Source organism: Marmota monax, unplaced genomic scaffold (assembly GCF_021218885.2).
Source record: "Marmota monax isolate L192 unplaced genomic scaffold, Marmota_monax_Labrador192_F-V1.1 WCK01_AAM20220418_F8-fsc00131, whole genome shotgun sequence".
NCBI lineage: Eukaryota > Metazoa > Chordata > Mammalia > Rodentia > Sciuridae > Marmota > Marmota monax.
In genome coordinates this window covers 2,161,643-2,169,899 of record NW_026693141.1, presented here as the reverse complement: position 1 = coordinate 2,169,899, position 8,257 = coordinate 2,161,643, and positions in this window count along the sequence as shown.

Sequence of the window (8,257 nt, the reverse complement as noted above, 5' to 3'; positions counted from 1 at the left end):
ATTTTAATAAATCTATATGAACAGAAGTATACAATGTGCAGTCTTTAGTACTTAGCATATTTTACTCAACATTGTAAGAATTCTCCATGTTTATATGTATAGCCATAATTCATTAATTTGAATTATTATATGATATTCCAAATGCCTCCATCTATTTGGCCTTTTAACTGTGATGCACATTTGATTTTTCTCCTTGTAGCTACTGTGAATAATGTTCCTGGACATTGTCTAGGTATGTGCCTAGGAATGGTATTGCTGGGTCATGATGCATGTACGCGTTCAGCTTTAATAGAGAATGCCGAGTCATTTCCCAGAGTGGTTGTACCAATTTACATGCTCACCATGGATGGAACAGACTAGCTGCTTCACATCCTTGTCAACACTCAATATTTTCTATCTTTTTAATTTTTGCCATGCTGGGAGATAACTGGGAACTGCTTGTGAGTTTAATTCGCAATCCCCTCATTAGCAGCAGTACTGTTGATGCATTTCGTATGCTTATTGGTCACTTATTTACACTTTGTAAAGTGCCTATTTCAGTCTCTTGTCCATTTTTCTTCTTAGTTGTCTTTTTCTTTAAGAGTTCCTTATATATTCAGGACATGAGCCTGTGGTAGTCAGCTTTTATTGCTGTGATTAAAATGCCAGACAAGAACAACTTACAGGAGGAATAGTTTATTCTGGGCTCCCACTTTCAGAGGTTCAATCCGTGGTCAGCAGACTCCATTGCTGTGGGCCTGAGTGAGGTCGAACCTCATGGCCAAGGTCGGGCTGGAGAAAGGCTGCTCAGCTCATGGCAGCCACAAAGCAGGGAAGGAGGAAGTGCCCCCTTCCAGGGCAGGCCCCCGGTGACTCACCTGCCCAAGCCCTGCCCCACCTGCCTGGTTACCACCCAATCCATCCATTCAAACTAGGATGGACCAGTTAGGTCACAGCTCTCGTGATGGAATCATTTCACTCTGAAAATGTCTGAATTGACACAGGAGCTTCCGGGGGACACCTCATGTCCACAGCATCAGAGAGCCCTGTGTCGGCTGATCCACAAGCATCTTCTTTTCTGAGGATTGCTTTTTCATGCTGTTTACAGTCTCTCAGTGGACAAAAATCTTAGATTTTAAAGGAATTCGATTTATGAAACTTTCCCCTCATGGTTAGTGTTTCTTTTATCTTTTTAAAGAAATATTTCTTTATACTGAGGTCAAGGAATTATGCTTCCATAGTATTTTCTAGAAGCTCTGGCATTTTACTTATTCATTTAAATGATGCTCCAATTGAAACTGACAATTTTGAGTTTGGAGGGAGGTAGGGTTCGGCTGACCCAGCATCAATTTTATTTAACTATTTTATTAAGACCATTCTTCCCCGTGCACCATGAACTTGGTCATGAATCACCTGTCCACACATGCAGGGGTCTGTTTCTGGACTCCACAATCTGTCCCTTTCATCTATTCCATGTCATACTCTTTCATTACTGGATTTATAATGATTCTTGTAGAAAAAGCCCTCCCACTTATTTGTTCATGGAGAATGTCTTCCCTCTTCCTTAATTTACTTCTTAAAGTAAATTTCCTTTGCCCTTGTTTATTTTCATGCAAATACAATTCTTCTCAAATTTGGAACACTTTCAAACTTACAGAAAAGTTTCAGGAAGAATACCAATAATTTTTTTCCCCCTAAACCATTTGAGTGAGATGCCCCATCTCCTCCACTGCCCCAAACAAGAGCAGCTTCCTCTGTGCCCACGATGAATCATGAAAACGAGAAACACAGCCCGGCCACACTGTCTCCAACCACAGGCCCGGAGATGTCTTTCACAGCAAAGGATCCAGTCCGGGGCCATATACTGTGTGTAGTTATTAGGTCTTTTTGTTGTCTTCAACTTGCACGGTTCTTCAGGATTTTCTTTGTGTGAATGTGCTTTTCTCTCAACTTTCATGATTTTGACATTCCAGAACGTTCCGGACCAGCCATTTTGCAGACAGTCCCTCAGTGCCTGATGTTTCTTTGTGATTAGATTAAGACTATACATTTTGGGGAGGGGGGGTTAGAATATCACAGAAGCAAAGCTGTTGGATTCTTCTCCCTGGACCTGATCAGATTTTAATGTGACCCATGGTGGTAGTTGTTATGTTAATCACTTGACTTAGGTGATGCCTGGCAGGGTTCTCCACTGTAACGTTAAAATCTGTCACACGCTTTTGTAGATCCTACATTGGGAGGTTCTGTGGTTGTGTGTGTTCCCCAAGTTTGTGTTAGAAACGTGGTCCCTAATGTGGCAATGTTGAGAGGTGATGGGTCTTTAAGGGGTGGGGCCATTAGATCACAGGGGACTCTGTACTAAGAAGGGATTAAGGCAGTTTTCATGGAACCCTGGTTAGTTCTTGTGAGAGGATTACTATCAAAAAGCAAGATTGACCCCTCTGGCTTCCTATCTTGCCATGTGATGGCTCTCATGTGTGCTCCCGCTGTGATACCATCTGCCACGAGACCCTCATCGGAGCTGGCAACATGCTGTTTGGATTTTTGCCTCCAAGACTGTGAGCTAAATAAGCCTCTTTGTTTTATAAATGACTTAGCCTCAGGTATTTTGTTGTAGCAACAGAAAATAGACTGATATAGAAAGTGATTTGAGAAACATCCTGTCTCTCAAAAAAACGAACCCTCCTGGAATTAACATCCATTGCCCAAAGTACGATGAAGGGGGCCATTTAATGATTTCACAATTCATCATTCCTTTTATGTATATTCGTTTGCATTCTACCTATCCTAATGAAACACTTTCTCCTTTCTCCAATCATTTATTTATCTGTTAGTATGAACCCACAGTATCAGTATGGGATCTGCTTACGTTATTCACTAGATTGTTATCATTATACATTTTAACACTTAAATGGTCTCAGATTTGGCACTACTCTTCTGATATGTTTTCATGTGTATTTTCCCTGGGGTTAGCCATTTCCTCAGGAGGCCATGGCTCCTTTTAGGGAGTGCTATGGGTTAGATATAAGATAACCCCACAAAAGCTCATGTGTCAAAAAATGCAGAAATGTCCAAAGGTGAAATAGATTATGAGAACTATAACCTACTCAGTCAATTAACCCATCTGATGGATTAATCATTTGGATGCATTACTAGTTGGTAACTGTAGGCAGGTGGGGAGTGGCTGGAGGGAGTAGGTCACGGGGCATGACCTTATCCCTAGCTCCTCTCTCTCTCTCTCTCTCCTTCCTGGGTGCCAGCAGCTTCCCTCTGCCTCACCTCACCTCCACAGCAATGGAGTCAGTTGTCCATGGATTAAGACCTCTGAAACCACAAACTCAAACTACACTTTTCCTCCTCTACATTGTTTGTTTTGGGTATTTTGGTCACAGAGGTGAAACGTGGACTAGCACGGGGAGAATGCTATCTAGAAACCAAGGGCTGTGCCGTGGGTGTGCTCGTCTATATGGGAGTGAGTATGTATGTGAAATAATCGTGCACAGTTATACCTGCACTTCAGCATATCTCTGTATTTACAGTCACAGTTTCCCATCAACACCTCCAGCTCCAAACAAACGCCAGAGTTCATTTTGACTTTTCCCTTTTCCATCTGTGTAGCTTGTTGATCCTACAGTAGGAAACCTGGCTCCCATTGCCCACTATGGCTCATTTACTGGGACAGTGTCCTCTGTCCGTAACCACTTTCCCATTGCTACTGCCACCGTCTTTCCCCGCCAAGGAATCCTCTGGTCACTCAGGCTGGCACCCTGCTGAAGCACCTCACATACAGACCTACTGCATACAGACCTACTTGCTTGGCTCTGCCTAGTGGCTTTTGGACTGGGTTATTTAGGAGGGAAGAAAAACAGAGAAATAGGAGGGTACACAGACATTTTGTTATTACAGGGGAGCCTTTACTTGGGACACTGCTCATGGCTGATCCGAAAGTAGAAGCCATCACAAGAGAACGGCCTGATCTTTCCACCAAATCCACTCTGGAGCCTGCATGTGGACGCACTCGGCTTCCTCTCTGCAGTGGATCAGCTCCCTATTCTGTCTGAGGCTGGATCCCAGTCTTTTGGCTGCTCAAGGACTTTCCACTGAATTTATCCTCTTTCTGGTTATCTCCATACAAAATGCTAAAATATCTTGTATCTTAAAAATAAATCTGAAGCCCCACCTGTCCTCCACCTACTTCTCTCTCTGATCCTTTTCCTTATAGTAAAACTCTCTCCCACCCCCGGTATTGGGGATTCCACCCTGGGCACTCTACCACTGAGCTACAGTCTCCCTAAGTTGCCCAGGCTGACCTCGAAGTACGGTCCTCCTACCTCAGCCTCCCAAGTAGCTGGGGCCACGGCATCCGGCTTCTTTTAGTAAACCTTTTTAAAACCTCCCTTGGTCTCCACTTCCCTAACCCACTCCTTCCTCAACCGCATTGTGACCAGGCTTCCCTTCTCACCAGTCACCAAAACCACTCAAGAAGTAACCTTCATATTGCGGAAGTCACCAGCTCATTGGGTCCACCCCCCATTCAACCCACAGGAGTATCTAAAATGGCAGGTCTCCCCTCTTTCTGGAAGCACTTTCTTCCCTGCCCGTGTGCCTCCCCTCAATGGGCTCTCCTTGCCCCTGGCCAGCTTCTCTCCTCTCCCCAAGCTTGTCAAGCTGAGGAGCCACAGGCTGCCCTCCACCCTCCTCCCGTCCACATTCACCCCAGGCTGGGCGCCGTGCCAAGGACCCAGCTCACCTGCACACGCAGGACTCGGTCTTCCCTCTGCTGCGGCTCCTGTCTAACGGCCTCCTCAGCTCTCTCAGCCAGGAATCCAAAGTGGGTTCAACCTCACACAGCTGGACCTTCGCTTCCTGCCCACGCCACCCCCGATTCTTATGGTGTTAGGTGTCTCCATCACTGTAGATGGCACCCCATTTTGAGGTGGTCTTCCTCTCTCCCTCACACCTCATCGGCTGCCATGGCCCGTAGACCTCTGACATCTGACTTCTCTATTGCTGATTTCTCACTTGGGTCATTAATGTGATGGCCTCCTGATACTCTCTCTGCACCCACAGCGTGGGAAACTCTTCACACAGCAGCCAGAGGGACCTTTTATAAACTTTACTCAGATCAACAGATGCCTCACTACAAAACCCTCCAATAGGGTTTCATCACACTCAGAATAAAACTCAATTCTTTACCACAGACAAAACGGTCCTCTCTGTTCCTGTTCCCGATGACCTCTTTGAACTCATCTGCCTTTTTCACTCGGCTGGAGCCACGAAGACTTCCTTGCCATTCCCAAAATACAATAAACTCACTCCCGCCTCAGGACCTTTGTGTGTACTGTTCCCCAACCTGGAATGCACTTCCTCCAGATCTTCCCACAGACGACTCTCATGTATCCAGAAATCTGCTTAGAGTTCTCCTCCTTATAGTTATTTGTCTTCACCTCCCGGTCTAAATAAACAGCACCATCCAAGTACCTGTTCTCCCCACCCCCGACTCTTCCTTCCTGGTAGCCTGACATGAGTCCACTGTGCACACATGCTCTGCAGGTCAGGACCCTATAGGTCTTGTTCATCTATCTCCCTGATGCCCTGGACGGTGCCCGGTGCCCGGTGCACACAGGCTATGCTGATCTGGTGAGTTAATGTAGGAATGATGCAGACAGTGGTGTGCACATGGCCATTGTGGGCTGGTAACTTCTCCGGGAGTGAACAGTGGTCAGGAAAACTCCAGACAGGGGCTTCAGATGCTCCTGAAGCATCATGACCCCAGCAAAACCCCTCAGTCTTCTCCACAGTCACATTCTCCACCTCACCGCTCTGCTCATTTCCGGTGGAAGGAACTCTGCCTTGGTCACTCATATTTCCAAGTACTGTGTTAAGCACCAGAGCATGAGGCGTAGTTGGGTGCTCTTTTATTTTGGGTTTGCATTTGACATGTGGTGCTGCCAAGTGAATTTAAGAACGCAGGGGTAACTTGGAATAGTCCTGTGACAGCAGTGGGCCAGCGTCCTGGGCACCCTCTTGCCCGAGTGGAGTTCCCACTCTTGCTCTGTGGCCTGTTTTCCACAAAAAATGACCATGCCACTCAAGTCTGTGTTGAGCTGTTCCCTGGGACTTCGTGGCATGCTTCCGAGGTGGGGTGTTTGTTACCCTGGGGAGAGGCAGAGCCAGGCCACAATGTGAGGCTGGACCCGCTCTGCCGGTTGGGAACACGGCCCACGGCTATGAAATGAATATGGCTTCCCCTCATCTCTTAATCTGCCCAGGCAGCAGCTAATAGGCAGTTGGCCCCGGTCATCTGCCTCTTGAACCTGATTTTATATACCTGCAAGTGGGGCAGAGAGAGGGAGCACAGGCTCTCAACCCATGCAATGGGCACTGACAGGGGCCAGCAGTAGCCTGGGCAAAGGGCAAGCCTGGCAGGACAGAGGACTCTGTGGGAGACTCCCCAGATGTGGGCCACTGAGGATAGAGTGGTTCCCTGCAAGGGACCACTGACCTCTGGCTTCCCCATTTGCATTTAAAAGCCATTATGGAAATGTAATTTACTCTGAAGGCAGGGTTGTATTCAAAGCACACTACCCCCTCAGCAAACTGACATGGCCACAGTCCAACATGGGTCTTCCCAGGAGAGGTAGGGGAGACCATGTGGAGAGTGGCAGAGAGAGGAGGGCAGGGAGGCTTTTCGGCATGGAAAATGAAGTGTACGGAGGCCTCCCCTCCCCAGACTCACTGCAGGAGGTTTGGAGCACTGTATTAGATTGAGCTCCAGTTGTTTTCCACCCCAGTTGACTTGGTTTGAGGGAGTTTCAGGGACTGAGCTGGATAGTTTTCATTTCCAACTTCCTTAACTGGAAAGCATGAAGATGGTGATCAGATTACTGAATCCAAAGTGCACTGAACACTGGATTGTGCCCCAAATACAAGGACATCATGGTCTGGAGACAACCACAGAGCTGCCTGAAGGGTAGGAAGAGTGGAAGACACCTTTGCCGTGGACAACGCTGGCTTCCTCCTCTGTGGCAAACGAATTCACTTTCTCCAGGGGCTCTACCAGGGACACTGAGACTGGGGGCCCCAGAGTGGGGTGCACGACATGGACGTCTTCATCTGAACATCAGCCTGGAGGTAGGATATTGAGTTGGGTGGCTGGTTGTTTTGTTCCCAAATCCAGTATCCAGTGACACTGGGCCCTGGGAGATATGGAATGGAAAGTCCCTGAAACATGTCAGGGACCTTGTGGGACAAGTAGAGTGACTCTTACTCTGGGTCGGGGGAACAAATCTACTTTGTCTCCAGTGTTATCAATTCAGTCCATGGAGCCTGACAGCAGCCTGAGCTGGAACCCCAAGGGAGATGGGCCAGGAGGCAGTCTCTCATACACAAGGGAGGCCTCGGAGGTTCACACCTCACTCCTGAGTCACGAAAGTCACAGCTACTGTCTCCCCAGGTCATACCCTGGCAGGGATTTTATGTATAGTAAGTGGACCCATTCAAATTAGAATAATTAAAAAAAAAGATATTTCTCTTCCTATGATCATAGGTTCAAAATGAGAGAGGCGAGAGGGTAAAGACATTTTTGAAAATAATGTCCAAATTCTCTATGCACAGACTTGATCATGAGCCTCTGCTGCCTTCTGGGGATGCTAAATGGGTCCCTGTCGCCCTCCTGTACTTCCTTTATCGTTGTTTCATTGTTGGCACCTCTGAAAAAAGGGGGTCAAGAAAAGAGAGTAAACACTGAAACCTGCTGTATTTTGCACTCTTCCAAGACCCAGAGGGAGAAGAGGCAAAAATACATATCTGTAATAGAATGTGCTGAAATAAACTGTGGACTTTGGAACACAGTTAATTATTCTCCACTCATGCTGTGGTCTATCCCAGGGGTGGCTTGGAATGTGGGTCTCTCCTGCACAGACCTTAATGCATCCTAGCCTGGAATCAGCCTGGCCACTGAGCAAAACCTCTGCGGCAGTGATGGGCTTTCTCTCCCATTTAATCCAGATCATAAATTCTAGGGAAAGCACAGTCAAGGGCACAGGGAATTAAATACAAATATAGGCTGGTTTTCCCCCCAAAGAATTAACAAGTTCCATTTGCCTGGTTTAGAAATTAAGAACCACAAACATAATTACTAAATGATAAGAAGTACTATCTATATGACCAAAGATTTGGGAGGCTGGGGAGGAAAAGAGAGAAGGATCAAACATTATATTATAATGGAAAGGAACCAGGGCGGGTCACTGTACACCAAGGACAGTGACATGGCCCA